Here is a 14,994-nt window from a genome sequence, read left to right on the forward strand (position 1 = left end):
AGATCTGGGCGCTTTGCAGGTCAATCCCTGTTTAGCAGTCTTTGGTCCTCTTACGTGTCGGAAAGGGATAGTGCTCAAGCCGTGCTAAGGGAAGACTTCAGACACTTCAATGTGCGTGTAAGGAGGCGTAGGCAAACTCAAGCATCATCGCCATCTCCCGCTTGATCAGAATCTGGGGATCAAACAGAGAGAGAGAGCGAGCATTAGATGCTGCACTGTAATACACAACAACTGCTGTGATTTAACATTGCCCTTGGGTTTGTTTTTAACGAGAACAGTTTTCTTAGGGTGAAGAATAAGTGTGGGGGCATGTACATCCCACAATAAAAATCTAATTTGTCCCATGCACTTTTTCATCTGTCATGTTTGTCTTCTTAAAGGGATAGTCCACCTAAAAATGAGAATTCTGTCATCATTCATCTTCTGCAAAACATTGTATGGACAAAAAATACAATGGAAGTCAATGGGAACCAAAACTGCTTGGTTACCAACATTCTTCAAAATATCTTATTTTATGTTTTTATGACTCCAAGGTTTTGGAAGGACATGAGGGTAAGTAAATGATGACAGAATTCTCAGTTTTTGGGTGGATATCCCTTCAATTCAATGGAGCTAAGGTAACACAATTCTTGACTAATTTGTCACAATCCAAGAAGTGGTTTACATAATCCATTTGTGTTGAAACCATATATTTTCTGTCTGCATTAAGGTAGCATTACTAAATCTGGACAGAGGATATCTAAATCTCAGCGTGCATTGTGTGGGACTGGATGGGGAGAGTAAATGTTGAAATTAATTGATACTTTATGTGTTTTTTTAGCCAAGATGAAAAAAGTATAAACTTATTCATATTTAATGAACTGCTGTGTTGGGATGTTGCAGCTTTTCTATCAAATATGGTTGAGTTTTGAGGGTTATCATTGTGTTGAAGAGTGAAGCTGGGGTGGTTGACATTAACATGTGGAAATATTACATTTAACATGCTAGTATGCACTATTTCTAGATGCTAGTATGCACTATTGAGCTACTTAGACATGACTTGTTTTTTGCCTTTTACTGAATTCAGTTACAATTAAATAGCATTTGAGTAAAGTTTACAGTTTAATACTGCAAATCATGTCATGTTGAATTGTTTATGAACCAGAAAGTTATCATCACAAACATATCCATAACATCAAGATCAAGGCAGGGGGAATTTAAAGATAGCAAGTATAATAATCATAAATACTGTTTTATTGCATTGTTAAATTGAATAATTTCAAATCCTTTATATCATTAATAAGACTCCAGGACATTTATATCACACAATAGATCACACATACAAATCTGATCAGTTCATTTTAAACACTTCCATTAGCAGTTACAATAAAACTGCGGGGAAATTGGACCATTAGCATTTGTTTTATTCTTTGCTTATCAGTAGTTGTGAGCCGCACAGAAATCCCCAAATAAGGGACTCCGGTGTAGTTTGCTGTGCAGTTGAAATATCCTCATTTGGCTGCACAGATTTTTCAGAAATGAATTTCTGAGAATTTCTCTGTTATTCCATCAGGCAGCTGGATTCGTTAGCTCACAGTGATAGGTATGGCCTCCCTAAGGTCCCTTTCCCTTAGGCTCCTGGCTAGTCCATTGAGCTTTGTTCACTTGTGTGTTTTTTTGGGTAAGTATGTGTGTGTGTGTGTGTGTGTGTGTGCTTTTGTTTATATTACATTGTGGGGACCAAATGTCCCCATGATGTAATATAAACCTGAGTTCACCTACATCGTGGGGACCAGCCAGCGGTCCCCACAATGTAAATGGGTTTATAAATCATATAGAATGAGTTTTTGTGAAAAAGTAAAAGTTTGCACAGTTTCCTGTGAGGGTTAGGTTTAGGGGTAGGGGCAGGGTAGGGGGATAGAATGTACAGTTTGTTCAGTGTAAAATGCATTGAAGTCTATGGAAAGTCCCCACAATTCACAAAAACAAACATGTGTGTGTGTGTGTGTGTGTGTGTGTGTGTGTGTGTGTGTGTGTGTGTGTGTGTGTGTGTGTGTGTGTGTGTGTGTGTGTGTGTGTGTGTGTGTGTGTGTGTGTGTGTGTGTGTGTGTGTGCGCACTGGTAATACCTACGTTATGGGGATCAAATGTCCCCACAAATATAGTAATACCAGTCAATTTTGACATTTTTTTGGGTCCCCATGAGGAAACAAGGTTATAAATCATACAGGATGTTTTTTGAAAATGTAAAAATTCAGAAAGTTTTCTGTGATGGGTAGGTTTAGGGGTAGGGTTAGTGTAGGGGGATAGAATATAAAGTTTGCACAGTAGAAATACCAGTGTGTGTGTGTGTGTGTGTGTGTGTGTGTGTGTGTGTGTGTGTGTGGCCCTGGTAATGGGTTATGGAGACAAAATGTCCTTTTTCTAAATGGACATTTCGTTGGTCCCCATGAGCAAAACAGCTTATAAATGACACAAAATTATGTTGTTGTTTTTTTTTTTTATGTAAAAATACAGAAAGATTTCTGTGAACATTGCATTTAGAGGTATAGGGTTAGGGTTAGGGGATAGAATATACAGTTTGTATAGAATAAAAATCATTATGTCTATGGAGATTTCACACAAAGATACCTTAACCTAATGTGTGTGTGTGTGTGTGTATGTGTGTGTGTGTGTGTGTGTGTGTGTGAAGCAGATGTTGTTTTACAAGCTGTCTGATAGTGATCCTCTATGAGTTCAGGCGAGTTAGCTTTACACTACAATGGTCACACTGTCCCCTGAGCACAGAGCCTGACACATACACATGCACACACACACACACACACACACACACACACACACACACACACACACACACACACACACACACACATATATATATATGAATATGTATATATATATATCACAGAAAAATGTCTGCATTTTTCATTTTCATTATAAGCAGTTTTCCTCATGGGGACAAAAAATGTTCCCCACAAGTACAAGGATTTCGGATACTGCTCCTTTTGTGGGTACATTTTGTCCACATAACCTCCCCACACACACACCCACATACACACAGGATCCACAAACACATGAATACAGAAGCTTGCGTATATTTGCACTAAATAAGACAGTGACCTTAAACAATGCAGTTACACCATGCGCATCAAAACAGAATGATTTTGTAAAAGATTCCCTCTTTAGGCAATCTGACCAAATAGACATAATTTTGTTTCTCTCCCTCTCCTTTTCTATCTCTCTGTTATACACAGGCATATCAATGGGGAGCATACATACTAATTTCACACATGCTAAGAGGTGTTGAGTTTAGCTTTCAGATACTGTGAACGGTATAATTATGAGGTTTGCAGCCGCAACTCCTGGAGTGTGCGAGAATGAGTATGTGTTGAGAGACTGCATGTCAAGGTGGTTATTTACTTTTACATTACAATGACTTTTCAACTGTACACCACTAGAATTTCAATGAGTGAAATAAGAAACAAACTATACTGATTTGACCCTCATGTTTGGTTAATATAAAAACATACATAACTCTGAAGTATATGGTTGATACTTCAAGGGGAGAATTCCCTAAGAATGAATTACACCTGCTGATGGCATCATTTGCATGTGCTGTCTGAATAGTTTCAGTGCCTAATTCACTAAAGGAATTATGCAAATCAGGTAACCAACATGTTTAAGAAATTGTGCTGAATGCACTATTCACAGCACAATTCCCCAGTCTGAAGGCCAGTTGGGAGTGAAAAGGATGGAGGATGCTGAATCAGCAGTTTAAAATGTCAAAAGTATGTTCTATATATGTGCTTCTGCAATATATGCTCGGATATAATGCTCTTCTCCATCATTCGATAATTAGATGAATTTCTGCTGCAGTGATGAATAGAAAATATACTGAAAAATAACTTTCTGAAAAGTCTTTGACTACTTTGAGACTCAAAAGAGGGTTAAAGCTTTGATAATATCTGTCAACTAAGTTTTGATTAGATGAGAGGAACATAAAGAAAATTAAGAGATTTATTTTGAATTTACTTTTATTTTACCTTTAAATTATTATTTTTCAACATCAATCATTGGTGACCCTAAAAATTAAGCCAGTAAACAAGTTTGTGACTTCTGATTTATGGAAAGGTGGTACAAAAATTTTCATAAAAAGCCCATTTATCCTCAACATTTCCATTATTGTTTTTTTTTTTCAAAATTTGAAACGTTTGTCTTCGTGAAACACCATGTTGGAGAAATAAAGACTATACAGTAAATAACCTGAGGGAGAAAGTACATTGTAAATTAGACTATTTCTTTTCAATAGGCCGTTGTGTCATAAACATCAAATGAAAAATCAAGAATGAAGAACCAAACAACAGTCCAGCAATGACCAGCAGGAGAGACAGTGCTTTAGAATTGGAGTGTGTGTGTGTGTATGTGTGTATCCATATCTCAACAATATATGTGTTCATCTCAGTGAGACACACACCTACTCATTAGGGTCTTCTCCCTACCCTTTGTTTCCATGGAAACTTGCCAGACAAGAGTGAAAGGAAGAGAAAGAGAGAGAGAGAGAGAGAGAGAGAGAGAGAGAGAGAGAGAGAGAGACAGAGAGAGAGGGAGCAAAAGAAGTGAGGCTGAAAGGGCCAATCTAGCCTGCCAGGATGGGAATGGAGTCCCTATGGGAATTCTTGTAAAGCTGGTGTAAATTGGCTATATCTTTTTACGACATACATCCCCCAAACCGCATCTCTTAAGGATTAATACTCGCATCCCTTCGGAAACATAAAGATAATTTGAGACCGCTGTTCTTCACAACAGAATTTATTTATTGGATGATAAGCTTAAGTAATATCTGACACTACTGTATATAGGTAGTAATGTGAAAATGAGATGAGGTTCTATTGAAGTCAATCTAGGATTGGTGTTCAGTATAATGTTAAAGTGCTGAAAATGCACCATATTTATGAACAGGAATCAGGTCTGGGGCAAATGGCAAAGCACAGTGGATGAAAACAAGGGTGGAGTCAGTATGTATGTGAGCACTTTTGTTGCTAGAAAGATGTTCGCAGTATTAAAGTTCCTTCCAATAACATTAATAGACATTCATGTTGATGTAACATTATTGTTCATTCAAAATTACCTGGTCTTTTATAATGTTATCAAAACGTTAGCACAAAAACACATTAATTAATACATCGTTGATGGAATGTGTTTTGTAGAACATTCATCAAAACATTTCACAGAACATTTGAAAGTAACATTTCTATAATAGAATGTTCCCTTAACGTTTGCAAAAGCAAGGAAAAACTTTGAAAAAGATGTTCTTACAATATGTTTTTGTTAGCTGGGACATCATCTAAACTCTATAAACTTTCCATAAGCATTCCATTAGTGCGAATAAGTAATAAAACAATGCTTTTCCAATTACTTTCCACTAGGATGAGAGAACTATCAGACATTCAAGTCCGTTTCCGAACCCTTAAAATCAGGTTGTTAGAATTTACTTTCCATTCGCCTTTTATTGGAGCTTTCAGGGAATGTTGAGAACTAAACAATCAGTTTATCGAGTACTGATAACAATGCAGAACAATTTTACTCTTGTAAATGCAACATATTTATGAGTGAAAAAATATTTTACAAAAAACATTTGATTTTATCCAAATAAGTCTAGAAATGAGTTGAATTTATTGTATTTTAATAATATTATTTATATATGGTTTCATATTGTACGAGTCATATGGGCACTTTTATGATTTTTCAGGTGCTTTTTTGCCCTTTTTGGAGCCCTGGAGCTATTTCTTTGTATAGAAGAGTGAACGTTTTTCATAACGTCTTTCTTTTGTGTTCCACAGGAGAAAGCCGATTTAGAACAACACAAGGGTGATGACAAAATGCCTTTATTTTGAGACTATCCCTTTAAGAAAGTATATTGGATTGATTGATTTTGATGTAATGTTGACTTTAAGCTGTTTAGTTTATCTCCACTTACTGAGATATCTGCATATTTACTCTAGAGATATGTCACTTTGCTGTAACCACCGTGTAACCGTGCTGAAGTGGAAAATAACATTTACATTTATTCAAATTATGTAAATATATTGCAATTAAAGACCAATAAATTTGCCTGAATATGCAGCCCAATTTTCCCCCCATCTAGCTCTCTTTCTCTCTTCTCTCCACTCCTTCTCCACTATCGCTTGTATCTTCCGCTTCACCAGATGGCCTCTTCAATTTGATGGCACTGCTTTTGCCAGTCTTCAAGACTGCTCCAGACACGCGGTGTGAAAACGCAGGGGAACTGAGAGATGCTGGCAGAGCGCAGAGGGAGAGACCAAACGCAAATAAGAGAGAGGAAGGAATGAGCAACATTAAGGAAGAGGAGGAGGAGTTGCGCAAACCCTCATAAAGTGTTAATCCATTTCAGTATTTTCAATCTCATGCTGGCAAAAAGAGCAGCATGAATATGGTAATAGCACATCTAGGAGAGAGGTCATCTTTATGTAACCGCAGGGCAGATGGAGAAAAAGGTAAGAGAGGAATTCCATACAAGGGCTCTTCTGCACTGATTAGAGAGGAGAAACTATGTAAATGAATTTCAGGCCACATTTCAGATGACAAAAAAAGGGAAATTTCCAGGGAAGCAGGGCATCTACGCTTTCAAATCGATCCAAGAATCCCTCTCTGCGATAACCTGTTCTTATGCGGCCAACCTGTTGCTTTATTTAAAGTAGCCCATATCACTCATCAGTTAAACTGCAATCACAGCCGTTGAATTCTGAACACTCAATTTTAAATTCCATTTTCCACAGTTAGCCATGCGATAAACGCACATTACACACTCATAAGAAAATGACAGCTTCTTGGTCCTCGTACATTTGGGCCGTTGCTGTGCCAGGTCCATCCTGGCAGAGATAAAGCTGAAAACAATAAACTGACAGAATTACAACTTCAATTTCTGCTAATCGCTGGATTGCAGTACATTTTTCGACAAGCCGACAAATGTCTTTTTAATTCTGAGCTCCAAACCACAAATCCAATTCGAACAACTGTGAGTGTGAGGAACGCCACAACCCAGCAGGCACGTTATTTGATAATCATCCAAAGAGTCTGTGGCTGCAGTCCAAATGAGGTTTTGAACACCTTACTCAGAGCCCTTTGAGCAGCCACATCATCAACCACCATTTGAAGGGGGAATTGCAATCAAGTGTGTACAACAGATTACTCCAAGGGGCCAAAATGACTGTTAGAGAAGTCTAAACGCACTGAGCACTGTCTGGAAATGAGACTAGGAAACAATCCAATGATTCCAATCCAATGCAGACTACGTCAAAAGCAGTAAATAAAATAATTCATTTTTATTAAAGTTGACATTAAATGGAAGTTGCGATCATCTTTTCTTCCCTATTGCGAAGTATCCGAGTGAAATGGCTTTTTGAACAAGAAAAAATGTAGGGCGGGATTTGACTTTTTCCATCAGCAATTCATTGGATTGTTGGATCTTTATGGTTTGGTATTGCTGTGATCTCATGTGAATGACAGGTCGTCCCACGCTCTCGCCAGTAAACACGTCATCAGAGAAGAGAAGAGATGTCACTGCACGAGGGAGGGGAAGTTATTTCGAATAAAGATTATGAGGGCACATGAATTAAAAAAAAAATTCTGTACAGTATTTTCAATTTAAAACTAATATTCCATTAAAAAAAAATAAGAATCATTCATTTTGATTTCATGGTGACTTTAAACAGTTCTGGTCCTCTAATATGATTGGCCAAGAAAAAAAAGGGAGTGGAATTCAAATTTGCATATTCAGTACAACAGTGTTGCTCTTAAACAAGTGTTGTACATATTTCTTTAAAAAAAGATGTGAAAATATTGAATATTTAAAGGGTTAGTTCACCCAAAAATGAAAATTCTACTCACCCTCATGTCGTTCCACACTCATAAGACCTTCATTTATCTTCCTAACACAAATTAAGATATTTTGATGAAATCCGAAGAAAAGCCACTGAACCTCTCAAGATCCATAAAGGTACTAAAAACATATTTAAAACAGTTCGTGTGAGTACATTGCTCTTACCTTAATATAATAAAGCGATGAGAATACTTTCTGTGCGCCAAAAAAACTAAATTTTGAACAATAACTTGTGATAGGTGATCTTGATATAGGAGATCCGAATCACTAATTTGAAACAAAAGATTCATAAAACTCAGAAGCAGTGTTTTGAAATCGACCACAAGATCACAAGATATTGTTGAAAAGTCGTTATTTATTTTTTTTGGCACACAAAAAGTATTCTCGTCACTTTATTAAATTAAGGTAGAACCACTGATCTCACATTAACTGTTTTAAATGTCTTTAGCTTTCTAGATCTTGAGAGGTTCGGTGGCTTTGCTCTCAACAGTGGCCTTACCGAGCCATCGGATTTCATCAAAAATATCTTAATTTGTGGTCTGAAGATGAACGAAGGTCTTACGGGTGTAGAACGACATGAGGGTGAGTAATAAATGACATTATTTTCATTTTTGGGTGAACTAACCCTTTAAAGGTGGTACAGAGGATGTTTTCGTCGACTGAGTTTTTTAAATGAGCGCATGCGGAAGAATAATCCCCCTCCTTCACAGCTCATTTCAAGTGAACGCCTCCCAAAACTCGTGCACGAGTGTTTGTTTACCACCGGTATTCGCTGTGTTATTAAGCCGGGCACACATTTTACCACTAGCTAAAACATTCTGACTGTGCTCAACATACAGCGATAGTTTTCTGCTCCTGAAGCAGATTTATATACTTTCACATGGAATTTGAACACCGACTGTAATCGCAGACTGAACGCAACTGGCTCTGACTGGACGCATTTGAGCGCGATCAGTCATAAGTATCAATTTACATTCATAATCGGCCTTACAATCGTTAAGCCGCGCACACACTTAGTGGATTCATTATGTCGGACTCACCGCAGGTAATTCATAATCTGCAGTTGTTACTCCTGTCTCCTGACAAAAACATTGCATGCGGCGCCTGTGGAGTGTGGAAAGTTACTGGAGCGCGCAGCCGCGCGTCTCTTACAAGGAACGTCACGGCAGTGATTGACAAGCCAGAGGGCCAATCGTTTACGCGATGATCGCGTAAACGATTGGCTGATGTTTTTAAGGCCCTACCTCGTGCACAGATGATGTATATTAATATTATTACTTTCAGTGCACCTAATAAATAGTCTTTTATCACTTAGTAAAGACAGTTTCAAGTAATATTGCAAAAATGTATAAAACAAAACATCCTCTTTACCACCTTTAAATTTACTCACGTTCAACATAGAGAAGTTTTGTCGAAAGAGAAACAAAAAAACATTCACAGCCTATTAAAGCCTATTAAACTCACCCTCATGTTGTTCCAAACCTGTATGAGTTTCTTTCTTCTTCTGAAAGAAGATATTTTAAAGAATGTTGGTAATCAAACAGTTGATGGTAGCCTTTAACTTCTATAGTAGGAAAAAAAATACTATGGAAGTCAATGGCTACCTGTCTGGTTATCAACATTAAAAAATATCAACAATAAAAATCGTCTTTTGTGTTTAACAGAAGAAAGAAACTCATACAGCTTAGGAAAAACTTGAGGGTGAGTAAGTGATGACAATTTTTTTTGTGTGAACTATCCCTTCCAATTTCACAAAATGTGCTGAATGGATCAAGCTGGAATCGATTGGTAACAACTCATTTACCAAATCCCTTAGTCGGACTTTGATTTCAGAGTCCACAGGAACCAAAAGCTAATGAGAGAGCTAGTTTTAACGGTAAACACTCATTGTGAGTGTTTGTTGATAATTAGAAAAAGAAGACTACTTCAGTATAGTAATCAGAGCAAGTGCAAGTAACATAAAAAAAAAAAAACACACTCTATTATTCTAGTAAATGTAGTTTTTTTTAAGCTGGAAATAAATTTTTAAAGGGATTGTTCACCCCAAAATTAAAATGGTGGTGATAATAATTTACTACAAAATCATGTGGTTCCAAACCTGTATGACTTTCTTTCTGCAGCTGAACACAAAAGAAGATATTTTTGAAAAATGTCCCCTTTCTAAATGTCAGTGGGGTCCAACGGTTCAAAATATCTTCTTTTGTATTCAACAGAAAAAAGTAGCCTAAGTCATACAGCTTTGGAACCACATGAAGGTGAGTAAATAATGATAGAATTTTCCCTTTTAGGTGAACTATTGTATGCTTATAAACTTAACTTTGCTGTTAGATTTGGCTGTTTGAATTAATTTTTCAAAGGAAACCAGAACTGCTTTTAAAAAACTGTTTAAAATACTTACAAACAGACTTTTTCCAGTTTAACTTACCGTGAAAAAGGACTACAGAGGGATGCAGTGCAACTTGATCTGAATTATGGTATCTGATAATATAACAATAATACAAAATACTCTAACAGTTCTCCTTTAAAGCTTTAGAAGGTAAATTTTTGTAATAAGAGAATTATCCTACTGACCCTTTCACATGGGGTACTTATTATCAGATCACAGTAAGAGACAAATACAATTTAAATGATACCTGTCCAGTACAGCATGAAGAAACAGCAATTAAAATGCTGCCAATCAAATCCCCCCACACACCAAACTACTGTGAAATCAACTGCAGAGAAGATGAAGATTATATATATATATATATATATATATATATATATATATATATATATCTATATATATATATATCTATATGCTTCAGTCTTTGTGATTTGGGATTACTGTCCACTGCGGTCCTTTACAAATACAAGGACTTAAGGAAAGCTTCTTCTCTGCATTCTATATGGTCTCTCCTCTCCCTCTCTAAACTTCTACATTATTCATGTCCCACTGGAGACCCGTGAGATGCTGCATACAGGGTTTCCCTTTTGCCTTTAAACACTTTAATGCAACCCTAATACATCACATTATGTATTTATCTGACTCTCTGGAGTGTGAGTGAATTCACATGGTCCTTTCACCCAGTTGGAAAAAGTACACAGCATAGACCCACTGTGATGAAACACCACTACATGTATACATTTAGTTCTAAGTATTTGCATTTGTTTTAGCTTACCTCCCTCTTAGAAGTACATGCAAATATACACACGTGCCCTATTGCACAGATGCACAAAAGACACATAGATCCTCCTGTCTCTGTGCATGAGTCTCTCCTGGGATCTGCATGGTCACAGAGATTCTCTGTAAGACTTTTACCAGATGCTTGACAAGAAACACACACCATCTGCTATCAAATGTGTCTGATGCATTCCAGAGGATCTTAGCATTACCTCAGACAGACATTGTGAAAATAAAGACATTATTCACATAGAATTTTTAGTTGACGTTCACAAAGTGGTGACATTAAAAAGCTGCTACAGTATAATTCTCTGTGGAGTAAATGGCATTGCACAAAGCAAATATCTCTGATTCAACATTGAATCAACGTTGAATCAATGATCTTTGCCTTTTGTGGTAAGTTAAAAACCATAGGAATGCACCATTAACCATACTGTAGAAGTTGGTTATATTCATCATTCAGTTCTCACCATGTCCATAAAGTTCAGCATAATAAAACCAAACTTTATTATGCTATTAAATGATAAGAGTGAATTAAGATGCCTCATTACATAAAACAGTCATCTAATCTGTTAATCATGTGGTAGATTAATAAAATGATCTGTGATTATCTGGAACGAAGATGTGATAGGATAGATATCTGTTTAATGAAAACACTCGCTCAATTGTCATGCCCATTGTCCTCTTGAGAAATCAGGACCAAGAGAGGCAAAGCAAAATATAAAATCTATAGCTTTTACTTAAACATAGTTACCTAAAAATTCAAATTCTGTCGTCATGTATTCACCTTCATATTGTTTATATATTTAAGGCAACAAATGCATCATTAAACCGTTAAAGCTTTATTAATACACATTTTTTGTCATTCTGAGAATGTAAAGTTAAAGCGTTAGTTCACCCAAAAATGAAAATTATGTCATTAATTACCCACCCTCATGTCATTCAACATCCGTAAGACCTTCGTTGATCTTCGGAACACAAGTTAAGATATTTTTTATCAAATCTGATGGCTCAGTGAGGCTTGCATTGCCAGCAATGACACTCCCTTTTTCAGTGCCCAGAAAGCTACTAAAAACATATTTAAAACAGTTCATGTGACTACAGTGTTTCAACCTTAATATTATAAAGCGACGAGAATACTTTTGTGCGCCCAAAATAACATAATAGCAACTTTATTCCTCAATATCCATTGAAGGGGCGATTTCAAAACACTGCTTCATGAAGCTTCGAATCTTTACGAATCATGTTGCACGCTAGGAATATGTTATAATTAACTTTTTTTTTTTAATCGGATGTGAATTTTAGTTTTGAAAGGGGACTATATCAAAATTACATCCTAGTTCTATTGTGTTAAATTATGTTGACTGATTTTGCTACCGATACGTCGGAGGTGAGTAGAAGAGTGACGTCATCAGCCTGAGTCCTCGAGCAGAAAAAAAAAAAAGAAGAGCGAACGTGCACCGTTGATTGTGTGTGTAGGCTATGTATAGAGAAATCCGTGCGTGTAAATACGAACTCCAACATTGAACTGAGAAGAATAAAGTTGTAAAAAGGAGAAGACGGAATCTTGTCTTTCCAGGGGTGCAACAGTCATTTGTTTCGAATCAGAGGTTCAGAGCGTTCAAAATCACTCAAATTCAATAAACGAGGCTTCGTTAGGTCCTAAGTGTTTTGAAACTTCAATAGTTCACATGACTTTGGGAGTTTGATACGCGCTCCGAATCACTGATTCAAAACCTATGATTCGTAAAGATTCAAAGTTTCATAAAGTAGTGTTTTGAAATTGCCCATCACTGGATATTGTGGAATAAAGTTGCTATTTTGTTATTTTACCACACAAAATGTTGCTTTATAGTATTAAAGGTGCCCTAGAATCAAAAATTGAATTTACCTTGGCATAGTTGAAAAACAAGGGTTCAGTAAATGGAAAAAACATTCGGGATCATTAATATGTACACCCCTAATATTTGCATATGCCAGCCCATGTTCAAGGCATTACACAAGGGCAGGATGTGTGGAGCTGCACAGCAAAATCATCAGACTAGGTAAGCAAGCGAGAACAACAGTGAAAAATGGCAGATGGAGCAATAATAACTGACATGATCCATGATTACATGATATTTTTAGTGATATTTGTGAATTGTCTTTCTAAATGTTTAGTTAGCATGTTGCTAATGTACTGTTAAATGTGGTTAATAAAGTTATCATCGTTTCTTACTGTATTCACGGAGACAAGAGCCGTCGCTATTTTCAGGGAGCACAAGATTTAAAGGGGCCGCAGCCTGAATCGGTGCATAGTTAATGATGCCTCAAAATAGGCAGTTAAAAAAATGTATTAAAAAAGATCTATAGGGTATTTTGAGCTGAAACTTCACAGACACATTCAGGGGACACCTTAGACTTATATTACATCTTGTGAAAGAACATTCTAGGGTACCTTTAAGGTTTAAACACTGTAGTAACATGAACTGTTTTAAATCGAGCGTAGCGTTAGTTCAGTCAGGCCTCGTAGGCATAGTGCTGCGACCAGCTGACGCGGTCAGCTGTCAAATCGCTACCATTCTCCTATTAGACACGGGACATATATACGTGGCATTGCTGCTCGGTAAGTATGCTCAAACTGCTCGCAACCCTCCTGTATGTTGTATGTTCAATTTTGTATGCTCTTGTATGTTCAATTAATTTTGGAACCCCCATAAGGAACCATACCGCCAAAGATAATTGTGTTCAATAAACTCAAGTAACTTGCCAAAGTGTTCCTGTCTGAAATACGTTTTTAAGTAGCTTTCTGGGTATTGAAAAAGGGACTGATATTGCTGTCTATGGAGGCCTCACTGAGCCATCTGTTGATCAAAAATATCTTAATTTGTGTTCCGAAGATCAATGAAGGTCTTACAGGTGTGGAACGACATGAGGGTGAGTAATTAATGATATAATTTTCATTTTTGGTTGAACTAACCCTTTAAGTTACTGAGCTGGCTCTGAACATCAATATAGATAATCCTTTGTTCTTTGTCTCTCACTTTCTCTAATTTCTGTCTGTAGCGTATTCTCTGCATTCTATATGGTCTCTCCCTCATGTTGTTTCAAAACACTACACATTTCTCAGAATATTTTAAGTTATGTTAAGTCCAAGAGGTTTGGAACGAAATAAGAAGAGGGAGACCATGCAAACTCCACACAGAAAGGTCTCCCAGCTCACCCAGGACTCGAACTGGGGACCTTCTTGCTGTGAGGTGACAGTACTCACACTAAGCCACTATATGACCCCCCCCCCCCCAATTTACACCTCCATTACTTTTACTATCATTGTTGCTGTAACCTATCAATCACTCAAGAGGTTAATCTATTTCCTGCCAAAGACACTTGTCAGCATCTGTGACTTATCCCACCACTGTAAATTCTTCACTAAAATGCTTGTTGTCCAGTCTAAAAAGCCATTTGGTGAACTCTGTTTTAGCAATTCTTACTTTTATTGCTGATCAATTTTCAATGTGGTTGTGTTACTTGCAGATAAGGAGGCACTTTTACATGCCATTGCGGTGATAACACAGCTTTGTCGTGCTCACAGAGGCATCTCCTCTTTGCTGGATCACTGAGACCTGAAGAACTGACTTTATTTATCTTTTGCTCAGAGGAGAACAGAACAGATATATATATATATATATATATATATATATATATATATATATATATATATATATATATATATATATATATATATATATATATATATATATATAAAAGAGAGAAATAAATTGAATAATTGACTTTTCACACTCTTTGGGGGCAGAATACATATAATTCAATAAGTGGCTCTAATTATAAATTACATAAAAATACTAATCAAACATATACACATACAGACACAAACTAGGCTATAACAAATGGCATATGCACACATTCGACAGATTCAGATTCACTATATAGAATCGACTCAAGAGTGATTCGTC

Source organism: Chanodichthys erythropterus, chromosome 21 (genome assembly GCF_024489055.1).
Source record: "Chanodichthys erythropterus isolate Z2021 chromosome 21, ASM2448905v1, whole genome shotgun sequence".
Classification (NCBI taxonomy): domain Eukaryota; kingdom Metazoa; phylum Chordata; class Actinopteri; order Cypriniformes; family Xenocyprididae; genus Chanodichthys; species Chanodichthys erythropterus.